At 31.9% G+C, this 12650-nt stretch overlaps 1 protein-coding gene across 1 annotated transcript in view; it reads right to left on the bottom strand.

The window, feature by feature from the left end:
• The window catches only part of LOC143082739 (uncharacterized), a 39358-nt gene extending 31407 nt beyond the window's left edge, over nucleotides 1-7951 (bottom strand). Inside the window, exon 1 of the mRNA XM_076258574.1 lies at nucleotides 7785-7951. The gene's annotated coding sequence lies outside the window, so the exon portion shown is untranslated. The remainder of the gene's footprint in view (nucleotides 1-7784) is intronic.
• Between the last annotated feature and the right edge of the window lie 4699 nt (nucleotides 7952-12650).

The raw sequence follows: 12650 nt of genomic DNA, 5'->3' as shown, positions 1-12650 counted from the left end.
TAGCATCTGGGTGAGGTGAGGGGGTTGAAACCTTTTTCTTTTCTTTTCTTATTTTTTGTTGCTGAAAAAAATGCATCTTATTAACACTTCTGAGAAAATATTTAAAATTATTGAAATCTCTGCTACATTTGGACCATCATGATTTTTAAAATTTAATCGAAAAATAAAACCAGCCCTTAAGATTTCCACATTTCCCCGATATTTTCATCCTCGAAAACAAGCGCCTTCTTCAATAAAGTTCAAGCATTAAATATATCGGTGATATTTAGAATTCGAGCTTATCTAATGAAGGTTAGTTCTAAGACACATTTGTACAGTTAGGTCGTTATCATAAGTAAATATGAATACAACATGATTTCAAATTGATTGATGCAAACGCATAAATTTTAAAACATTAATCCGACTACAAATAAAATCGATGATAGATTATTGCATGTTTACCCTGTTAACTTTGCTTATTGTTCTAATCATGGAATCTAAGTTCCCCAGAGGTTGGGGTTCATGAAATTTCAAAAGAGCCGGTTAGTCCAGTGTAAAGAAAATCTCACAATTATGTACTAACAAGTGATAAAGAAAGAAAGTCAAAATGAGAATGCTTTCACTATAATAAGTGTATCAATAATTGAGTTGATCCTAGCTGTTGACAATTTTAAATATTATGAATTTATTAGCAAGGCATATACAATTGCTATTTTCGCTGTAATGTAATTTTCAAAACACGATTAAATGTGCGGTCATATGGCTCAATAAAGGCAACAGTAGTATACCGCTGTTCAAAACTCATAAATCCATGGACAAAAAACAAAATCGGGGTAACAAACTAAAACCGAGGGAAACGCATTAAATATAAGAGAACAACGACATAACATCGAAACGTAACACACACAGAAACGGACCAAGCATCAGACAAAACACCACGAGAATAACAAATATAACATGAAAACCAAATACATAAATTTGGGATAGACAAGTACCGTGCCACGTCTTATCTCAATTTCTCAAAAATAAGAGAAAACACAAACGACTCAACGTTAAAATGCACCACACACAGAAACGAACAATAATATAACAATGGCCATCTTCCTGACTTGGTACAGGACACTTTTAAAGGGGAATAAAAGTGGTGGGTTGAACCTGGTTTTGTGGCATGCCAAACCTCGCACTTTAATGGCAAAGTTAAATATAACATTGGAATGACAACATAATATTACAGGACTACAATACAAATTAATAGAACACATTAGACAAAGAAAAACATGATTAATAGATAACAAAAAGAATCAGGTTTAAAATTCAATACGCCAAAAACGCGCCTTGCAATTACATTGATTTTGGCGAGTTCAAAGTATCTATCTAATACTAAGAAGTAAATGATATACCAAAACATTATTTTAGAAGTAAAGATATTCTTTATAAGTTACACTAACAAATCGATATACTATCCTTCGATGCAATTTTTTAATACATATTGTCAACTTTACACCAAATATGCCACATTTGATACCACTAATCAGACAAGTAAGGCTCTTAAAACTCATGCTCATCGATTGCTAGAAACTATATACTAGAACATTTTATGTTTGCTAACATGTGAAATGATTGAAAGAATAAAACTGTGGCATGTCCACATGATATAGATGAAGATCTACACCTATTTTATCTGACAGCATTTTTAGAACACCGGAAACACCTTCATTTACCATGTTGCTACCAAGTCTCTTAAGTCATCCCAAAGGTAACAATAAATGAAATTTATCCCATAAAAAGGATAAAACCATTCATTTGGCTAATCAGATCTTGAACATAAAACATTCAAGTACCTTTAAGAATAAGACAGTGCACAACAATTAATTATACCTTTAAAAAATAGCAGAATGAGTTTGATTTGTGACTGTTCGATGTTGAAAATTAAGAGATTGAAGTGATTTTTATCTCTCTGTTAGTCACATAATCGTTGGTTTGTTGTGTTCAGGGCCTTACTTAAATAGGATTTAAGAATTTCTTAATGGCAAAGTGTATTTTGTTTAGCACGTACATGTATGTAAAATAAGGAGACGTGGTACGATTGCCAATACGACAACCGTCAACCAGAGTTCCAATGAAGTAGTGAACACAATGGTCAATTCTGTATATAGTAAATTCTTTAGAAAGAACGGTGTGTACATTGTATATACAGTTTATTATTAAATTTAGTGTTTAGTCTTAGCAAGTCTTAGCACCTCTCTCTCTCGCATATGCCCATTAGTGTATATTCTCCAATGTGGCATCAATTTTCGAATTGAATGTAATCATATTCTCTCTTCCCCTCCCCAACCTTCGAAAGAAATTAGGTTTATGATTGTTGCTAGGGCTGTTTCTAATAACTTTTTGATTTTGAAACTGTTACTTAAAAAAGAACACAGGGATATTGGCTAAACTTCTTAAATCAATACAATTTTGCATATTTCCTATTTAAGTCTGGAATGAACATTTATTAGAGTCTTCACTTGGTTGGAGGTTTAGGCTTATGTAACTAAATAGTGAATTTCGAACCAGGAATTTTATCAAACCTTTAAGACATTTATGATAACAAGTGACACTATTACAGTCTTCATTCATGTAACATCAACACGTTTAAAGTTTCTGTAGACATTTGTGAATCATTCAAAGTTTCTGTAGACATTTGTGAATCATTCAAAGTTTCTGTAGACATTTGTGAATTTTGATATTGTTGTCTGTCTTTTAGCGATTGTCCTTTCTGTAATTTCTGTCTCTCTTTAAAGTATTGAAGATGCATTTTAATTTTGTTCACTTCTTTGAATTGTTAACGCTGTGTCATTGATGTTAATCCACATCTACTTTTATTCATGTGTATACGTAATTATTTGATTTTCTGGGGGGGGTTTCTGTACAAACTTTTTTTTCCGCCTCCGTCGAAAAACAATCTATTTTTTTCGCGACAAGTCGAAAACAATTTTTTTCTTTCAATTTTAGCATTACATATAGTGGCAGCTGAGGGTGTAACAAACAATTTTTTTTTTTCAGAATTCAAAACAAATTATTTTTTTCTCCAAAAACTGGAAACAAACTTTTTTTTTCCAAAAAAAAACATAGCCCCCCCCCCCAGAAAATCAAATGGTTGCTGCCTAAGTGATGTGGTTATAATTATATATATATTTATATTATAAATACATACTTGACGCGTTTAAAGATTTTTCAATGAGGCATAAATTGACAACTGGGTTTTTTCTATGACTTACAACTGAACATTCTGTGAAAGAATTGTAAGTCGTATTCAAATATGTTCTCGTAAAGTATTAAAGTATTTTTACATTGTCCCCGAATTTTTCACTAACTAACCTGTATTTCATCAGAAAAAATAAAATGTTTGAACTCACAGACATCTAGTTCAAAAACACTCGAATTAAGGCACACAAAAGAAAATGAAACAAGAGAAGGAGGATATACCTGAAGCACAGCGGAAAGAAAATCAAACAAAAGAGAAGTGTGGAGGAAACTTGTGCTTGTCCTGTCAAAACGATCACCAAGAAGAAGAAGGAGCCATCTAGTTCACATGAACTTGTTCTTTTAAATGCAAATTAAAAATCTAATACTAGTAACTGAATTGTATTCCTGCATAGAAAAACGCTAACTTTCTGGAGCTTCTAGACCTGTTCGGCTATTTTACTATCCATGATTGCGAAAGACTTTATTACTGTGATTGTACTAATCGAAACATAGTACGTACATTGGTACATGGTGAACTCTTTAACCCCGCCACATTATTAAAGTGTGTGTCTGGCCCAAGTCAGGAGCCTGTAATTCAGTGGTTGTCGTTTGCTAATGTGTTACATATTTGTTTTTCGTTCAATTTTTTTTTATGAATAAGGCCGTTAGTTTTCTCTTTTGAATTGTTTTACATTGTCGTTTCGGGGTATTTTATAGCTGACTATGCAGTATAGGCTTTGCTCATTGTTGAAGGCCGTACGGTGACCTATTGTTGTTAATTTCTGTGTCATTTTGGTCTCTTGTGGAGATTCGTCTCATTGGCAATCATACCATATCTTCTTTTTTATATCTTATTGCTCAATCTAATATCTGGAGATCATTTGTCAAAAAACGTAACGTGTTTAACTGTGTTAGTCTTATAATTTGAATCCGTTTATTTTGCAGTCTAGCACCACTTAAGATCAGTGCTAATTGCGTTGTATGATATTACAATCACCTTGACACCATGTAAAAACCATTTGTATTATCATTACATAGAAATAAGTTAACTTGCTCTATCTGAATCTAACAACAAGGAAGTTTTTTGTTGTTTCAACTTATTTTCACAAACAAATGAACACTTTAACCTTGCGTTACATGCTTTATAGTATGAATTATCAACATTTTGTATTTACTTCAATAAAACATTACAGAACTCAATAATAGCACAAATTTAATTTTCATGCTTTTATAAATATTATCCTACTTGCTCTTCATGAATCTAACAAGTGTGTTAAGCTATCTAGGAAGGCTTTGCTTCCGCGTTCAACTTTTCAGGAACACACTTAATGTTTTAACCTTGCGTAACATACTTTGTATTATTATGAATAAACAAAATATAGTGTTTACGTCAATGAGACAACATAACAGAAACTCAATATAAGACAAATGTATTTGTCATGCTTTCATTTATATATTTTGTGTAAAAATGTAAATACCAAGATTAAAAGTTAAACACATGGATTACATACGTACATGATGAATTAACTGACAATTACCAGTTAACCAACACTGGATATCAAAACCATCTGATGACCACTGAAAAAAGCCTGAAAACTTCTAAATTTAGAAAAATTGCAAAAATATGATGTTCTAATCATGTCACATGTTGTGTGAAAACCTTGATCTAGTGAGCTTTCTGATACTTCTGTAAATTTAATACAAGACAGTTGTTTAACCTTCCAATATAAAGATATTAAAACGATTGTCATCTGCAGAAAAACGATATCCTAAAGTCATTTAAAACAATAACTACCTCACCTACAGTTAAAATCGTTTTCACAAATTGATCACGACATGGATGTGTTTCCTTCTCATTCAGACATTGGCTCGAGCAAGATTTCAAAAGAGGCCTTTGTCTTGACTGAATTTTGCCATTTGTATCGTTATTGACACAACGTGTGTAGGAAATTCTGGAAAGCTTTATTGATACTTTCTGTTAACTACTAGACAAATAACTTATTTATTTACATGTACAAATTGTATTGAACTTTTTCCATACGGAAGACACACGAAAGGTATATCCGGGTTTAAACACTCAAACGTTTTTAGTATACTATAAGCATTTTTTATCCAGGAAGAGAAAGGGTGGAGTAATTGCATTATTTGCAGGTTCTATAGATCTTTGAAGAGGTTTTACACAATCGAAGGATCTGTGATGAAAACATCAATGAGAAATCAGCACAACAAGCGAAGGATGTAAGGAGGCAACGTCCGTTATGTTGATACGAGATCGAATATTGCTATTGAGCGTTGTTAACAATTTGAAAGATATACCCAAGTCTAATCAATGCGTAAAAGAATTTCAAACGAGACAACCAAATGATTGACTTGTACATGGAATTCTTTAAATGAATAATTATAAAACATTAAGGATAGTGACAACCGTTATTGTGAACAATATGATTGCAAAACATTTATAACAATCAGCAGTCATAATATAAATATAAATTTATAGTAATCATTACGTTAAACATTCTATGTTTTAATTGGTTAAATTCTTTTTTTATTAATTGTATCTGTATATTAGTATTTACCCATAGATAATTCTCTTTTTCCATGCATACGAATGTATATACAAAAGACGTTACGCACGGTATTCGGTCTCTGTTTCATATATGAGGCTCCCATAGGGTACCCCCCTCAGGTCGCAAGGTCGCTTTTAAATTCGTCGAGAGGTCGTTTTTAAGGGAAATGTACAGGTAGCAGGTCGTTTTTTTTCCCCAACACAGAGGACGGAAGTTGGTCGGAGGTCATTTTTTCCAAATTTTACAGGTCGTAAGTCGTTTATAGAAGGCACTCAGGTCGGAAGTCGCCTCTAAAAAGCCCAGAGGTCGCAGGTCGTTTTTGACCCTGCGGGAGCCTCATATATTATGAAGTGCAAATGACTTAAAACACGAGACTTTATAAATTCTTAAATACAGAGAGGCCGAGGGATTGGCCTTTCGGACATATTTAAATAAACCTTTAAGTTTAATGATATGTTTCTATCTAATTTGATAGTACAACAAGAAGTACTATTCGTCTCGCTAATAATAGACCAAAGTACTATCGTACTACCGACAAATATTTGAATCAAGTGGAAGTCTCTTGAAAACACTAGAATCCAAGGTTTGTTATCTAAATATATTATTGTGTGTTTTCCCATGTATAAATAAACAGAGATGTTGATGATCTTAACGAGAAAGGGATACTTTAACACAATAAAGACAACAAAAATGATAAACATGATATATATCTTAGACTAAGCTTGAATAATTTTGTATCCAACTGAACGAGTTCATATATTAGTGAGAGTCAAGATACTTAAGTTGACCATGACGAAATATTTGTGCTCCGATGATCACAGATGTGTTTTTGTTGTCTTCTTCACAATCCCACGATCTTTTTTTGTTAATGTTTTAAACGCGAATCACCGGATGGTATCTGTTACCTTTTTATTATTATAAATAAGGCTCGCGAGATATCAGTGCGTATGTCCTTAGCAAGGACCGTAGAATTTTTCACTCGTAGTTTTTAACGAATTTGAATGTTTTTTCTTAATGTACGAACCCCTATTCTAATCTATTGAATAAATTCAAAACTATAGAATTGGAGTAAAGTAAGGTTATCAGTACAATATGAACGATTGTTCATAATTTAAGGCTGGACATTTCAGTGTTCTTTACATTGGCTGGGATGCTGTCTCATTATTTTTTGCTGTGTCATTAAACGTCTTTTATCTTAGATTAACACGATATTTTAAAAAGCGTCTAAATTATAGCGGCAGATTAAAACTATTTACAAGAACCACACGTGCGAAATATAAGAAAAGTGTGCTTCATCATTAAAGAAGGAAGTCAATCATTTAATCACCGGGACATATACCATTCTAGGCAGAATCTGTGGGATGTACTTATATCTGATGATATTAGATAGTTATAAGCACAAATCATAAACAACATAATGATTAATTGCACAAATCTAACATCTTTTTCTATTTGTAAAAAGAAAGAAATATACTTCTTTTAAAAGATTTTGGATCATTTTTATCACTCTAGCAGACTTGCTACTTATTGAGAAATTCATTGCTCGTATTTGCTCTTTCAATTATGACATGTAGAAAGAAAAAGTACACTTAAACATGAAAACTAAAGACTCGAGATATAAAGTCATGATAAACAACTCTAACAGTGTTTTTAATGTTAAATTAGCAAAACAAAGATTTGAATCTGAACACGACTAAAGTGTTTCTGATTTTTAATAAAAGAACATACAAAGGATTGAAATCAATGTACAAATAAATAAAAAAAAAAAAAAAAAAAAAAATAATAGAAAGACGATGTTATGAATTTTGTTATTCCGTTTCCTGAAAATTACTGAAATAACAAAATAGATATATAGCTACACATTAAAGAAACTTGTAGAAAATGTTTTATTTATTAATTGTTTTTAATTCCATAATTTAAATATTTCAAATATTTTTCATTCAAATTTAAATAAAAAAGAATATTGAAAACTATTGGTAGAAGTTTGAAGAGAAAATAATAGTGACTTACCTGTGAGGTTGGTCTATCAGCCTTTAGAGATCAATCGCTAATAACAGGAAAATAAAACGTGTCACACAGAAAATTATTTTATGTCGGCTTACTTTATATCACAGCAAAAGTACGGAGACAATATAATTAAGTAGTCGGTAAACATACACCTCTGTTCTACGCATGTGTGCAGAGCGACACATTAGAAGATAGGAAAGTTGTTAAGTATACTTGTACATTCATGTTCAAATAACGTAATTAGAAATAATTGTTTTACGTCCTATACAGTGATTCTACAATCAGATAAGGCGTTACTGATCCTTAATTTACGTGATAAAAATTCAAATCCATATTTTATTAAGGTGCGCGTTTTGGTAATATGACGCATTTAGGCTGTTGAGTAAATTGTTTCATTGTTGACTTAACATTACTGTTACCTCCATTAGGGTGGGAGGATAATATAGACTCTTAATAAAATGAATGGAATTATATGTTCATATAAATGTAGGCTTAAAAAAGCAAGGAAAAAAAGCACAGAGGCAATTATCTGACACCATATTGACACTGAGGGCCAAAATAATTATTTTCCAAATTTCATTGTAAATTAAGACTCCAGCAGACCAAAAGTGAAAAGACAATTGACTGCTTCTTTACTTTATATGTAATTGAGACATCTTTATAGATTTCATTGTACACACATATACAGATTTAATGTCTTCCCGTCTGTTTTAATTTGAATTAACTCGGAAATGTAATATATAAGAATCAAATTCTCAGGATCAAATTGAGAATAGAAATAAGGAATGTGTCAAAGAGACATAAACACGACCAAAGAGCAGAAAACAACCCAAGGCTACCAATGCGTCCCCAACACAGGTGAGAGAATCCCGCACCCGGAGGCGTGTTCAGCTGTCCCATAAACAAAATGTGTACTAGTTCGATGAAAATTAACGTCACACTGAACTCCGAAGCATATAAATGAACTAAGATTGTATTTCAGGGATTATTTTTATAATAATAATAATGATGACTAAATTCAAAGAGGGTGACTAAATAAGTTTTAACTTCTCTACCTTGAGGCACTCATAAAAATCATACAAAATTGTATTGGAGTATTGTGATAGATAAACAAAAAAGCCGTAACCCAATGTGTAAGATCGACAGACCAATCATAAACACATGTGTTAGATCGACAGACCAATCATATACACATGTGTTAGATCGACAGACCAATCATATACACATGTGTTAGATCGACAGACCAATCATAAACACATGTGTTAGATCGACAGACCAATCATATACACATGTGTTAGATCGACAGACCAATCATAAACACATGTGTTAGATCGACAGACCAATCATAAACACATGTGTTAGATCGACAGACCAATCATATACACATGTGTTAGATCGACAGACCAATCATTAACACATGTGTTAGATCGACAAAACAGTCATAAATACATGTATTAGATAAGCAATTCAGTCTTAAACACAAGTGTTTGATGAGAAAACCAAACATAAACACGTGTATTAGATCAGCAATCCAGTCAAAAACACATGTGTTAGCTAAGTAAGCCAGTCATATTCGCATGTTTTAGATCACCAAACCAATCATTAACACATATCAAACCCGTCATAAACACATTTGTTTGATGACAAAACCAGTCATGAACACGTGTGTTAGTTCAGCAAACCAGTCATGAACACAGGTGTTAGGTGAGTAAACGAGTTATATCAGCAAACCAGTCATAACAACATGTGTTAAAAAAGAAAAACAGTCATAAAACATGTGTTAGATCAGAAAACTAGTTATAAATACATGTGTAATATCAGCAAACTAATCATAAAAACAAATACCAGATCAACAAACCAGTCCTAAACATATGTGTTAGGTCAGCAAACCGTTATTAAACAAACATGTTAGATCAGCAAACCAGTTACAAATACATGTATAAGATCAGCAAACCAGTTATATACACATGTGTTAGATCAGCAAACCAATCATTAACACATAACATATGATATACATTTTATCAGCAAAGCAGCCATTTGTTGATGTGGTTTGGTCCTCAATGCTCATCAACTTCGTACTTTTTTTTGGCCTTTTTAACTCGTCACTGATGATTCTTTTGTAGACGAAACGCACGTCTGGCGTAAATACAAAATTTATTCCTGGTATCTATGACGAGTTTATTTATACGTGTTTCTCGTTTCTGTTTTATATATAGATTAAACCGTTGGTTTTCCCGATTAAATGGTTTTACACTAGTAATTTTTGGAGCCCTTTATAGCTTGTTATTCGGTGTGAGCCAAGGCTCCGTGTTGAAGACCGTACGCGTACTTTGACCTATAATGGTTTACTTTTGTAAATTGTGACTTGGATGGAAAGTTTTCTCATTGGCACTCATACCACATCTTCTTATATCTATAAACACATATGTTAGATTAGCAAAACAGCCATAAAACATGTGTTAGATCAGCAAACCAGTCATAAAATAATGTACATGTATTAGATCAACAAATCAGTCATGTACACATGTGTTAGGTCAGCAAACCAATATTAACACATATCATATGTTATATTAGCAAACCAGTCATAAACACATGTGTTAAATTAGTAAAAGAGCCATACAAAACATATGTAAGATCAGAAAATCATTTATAAATACATGTATAATATCAGCAAACCAGTCATAAAAACATATATTATATCAACAAATCAGTCATAAACACATGTATTATATCAACAAATCAGTCATAAACACATATATTATATCAACAAACCAGTCATAAACACATGTGTTAGGTCAGCAAACCATTCATGATAAACACCTATGTTAGATTAGCAAACTAGTGATAAAAACATATGTTAGATCAGTAAACCAGTCATATATATGTATGCGTAAGATAAACGGATTTGTTTGTTCAACTAACAGGTCACTAACAAATGTGTTAGATCATCATACCGGTCATTAACACATGTATGAGGACTATTTGACCTGAAATAAATTCTGTTTTCGAAATTATTTCTTTAATTAAAAATTGTTTGCATTGACTGACATTATTACCTTCAGAAAATTTCATTTGTCAACAAAAGATACAGAAGCTTCCAAGGGGACATATACAGTAGATATATAGTTAATGAATAGCGGCAAGTCCTTTACATTGGGGTGCAGAGAAGTTAAAATTAATTAAAAAAAATGTTAAAAAAACATTAGCATACATAATGTGCAATGATAATTAACCATTTAAACTTCACAATGATAGACTTATTAATAATTCATTTTAAAGCAGAAAGATCATTAGGTCTATTTGACTTGGAGGTTTCACAATTGTATGACATTATTTTTGATCTTTCAATTTAAATATGACAGACGGACATACATTGTATATACAAAACTTAATGAATAATTGAAATCAAGATATTTGCGTTGTAACGCAAATGTTTGCGTTAAACGCAAAGGTTTGCGTTATTTCGCAGAGGTTTGCGTTTGCGTTATATCGCAAAGGTTTGCGTTACAACGCAAACATAGGAAGAAAAATAAAAAAAAAAAAAAAAAATGTTTGGCGCTTATACGCTTCCGTACAGTATAAAATTGCATATCATTATTATTAAACATAAATATAAGTTTTTCATCATCAAACATACTAATAAAACTATTATTAAAGTGACAAGCACGATTAAAAAAGCTATCATGTAAATCTGCATATATTGGACATAGCAATAAAACATGTTTTTATTTCAATATCATTACAATTAAAACACAACCTTTTTTCTAAACATTAATTCTCGTATCTTCCTGTTTTTGTTCTAATAGGTGCAACACCACAACGAAATTTAAACATAGCACTCCTGTATTTACCAGGCATATTTTTAAGCAAATAATTCTCAACACCATATACACATTTGAATTCTCTGTAAGTTCGTAATTTACTTGTATCATTAGACATCAATTTTATTAACCACTCCCGCTTAAAATGTTCAAATAATACATTTTCGATACCTTTTATGTCATTCTTACTTAGAATATAATGAGTATTTACATAAATTGTTCATACCAAGACTAATAAATTTGGTATTTACTCTAAATTGCCAGTTTTTTATTCTACCCTTTCGGTTAGAATTACTCCATAAAAAAAACATTTTTATTCAACCTGTCATCACACATTTTTGCTAATCGTGACCAGTTTCTAAATACACAAAGACCATTGCTTAATACTTCAAGGTATCCAGCCCATATCACCATATAATGACAGATTTGGTGTGTAACTATGCCTACTTAGATACGGATAGTTACAATATATAATGTACAATACTTTATAGTTTATTATTTTGAATTTGAAATTTAATAGACGCATTTGACAGAATATTTAGTATAATAGATTAAATAACACATAGTGTCGACGCGGTTGACAATGTTTTCTCGTGGTAACAATCTGCTGTACTCCACTCTCAGCTAAGTGTTATTGTGTAATGAAGGATCTAAATGAAGCAATCTGGGGTCGTGTCAATGACAGTATCCTAAGATATAAGATATGTCCAGAGATATGTCGTAGGATTATATTTAGGATGGTATTAGGACGTGTCTGAGACATGTCTACGGACCATATTTAGGATGGTCTTAGGACGTGTCTGAGACATGTCTACGGACCATATTTAGGATGGTATTAGGACGTGTCTGAGACATGTCTACGGACCATATTTAGGATGGTCTTAGGACGTGTTTGAGACATGTCTTATGGTGTACAACAAAGCTATCTTAAGATGTAGTTCTGACTACCGGTGTCCTAGAACCATACTAACACATTTATTTTAATGATAAAATGTGTAGAGAATTAATTGACATAATATTTTATAGTATTTCAGTTAATTTATAAAGG

The sequence above is a fragment of the Mytilus galloprovincialis genome, chromosome 7 (genome assembly GCF_965363235.1).
Source record: "Mytilus galloprovincialis chromosome 7, xbMytGall1.hap1.1, whole genome shotgun sequence".
NCBI classification, from domain to species: Eukaryota; Metazoa; Mollusca; class Bivalvia; order Mytilida; family Mytilidae; genus Mytilus; species Mytilus galloprovincialis.
Note: the sequence above shows the minus strand (reverse complement) of the source record. Positions and strands in the feature narration are given on the sequence as shown.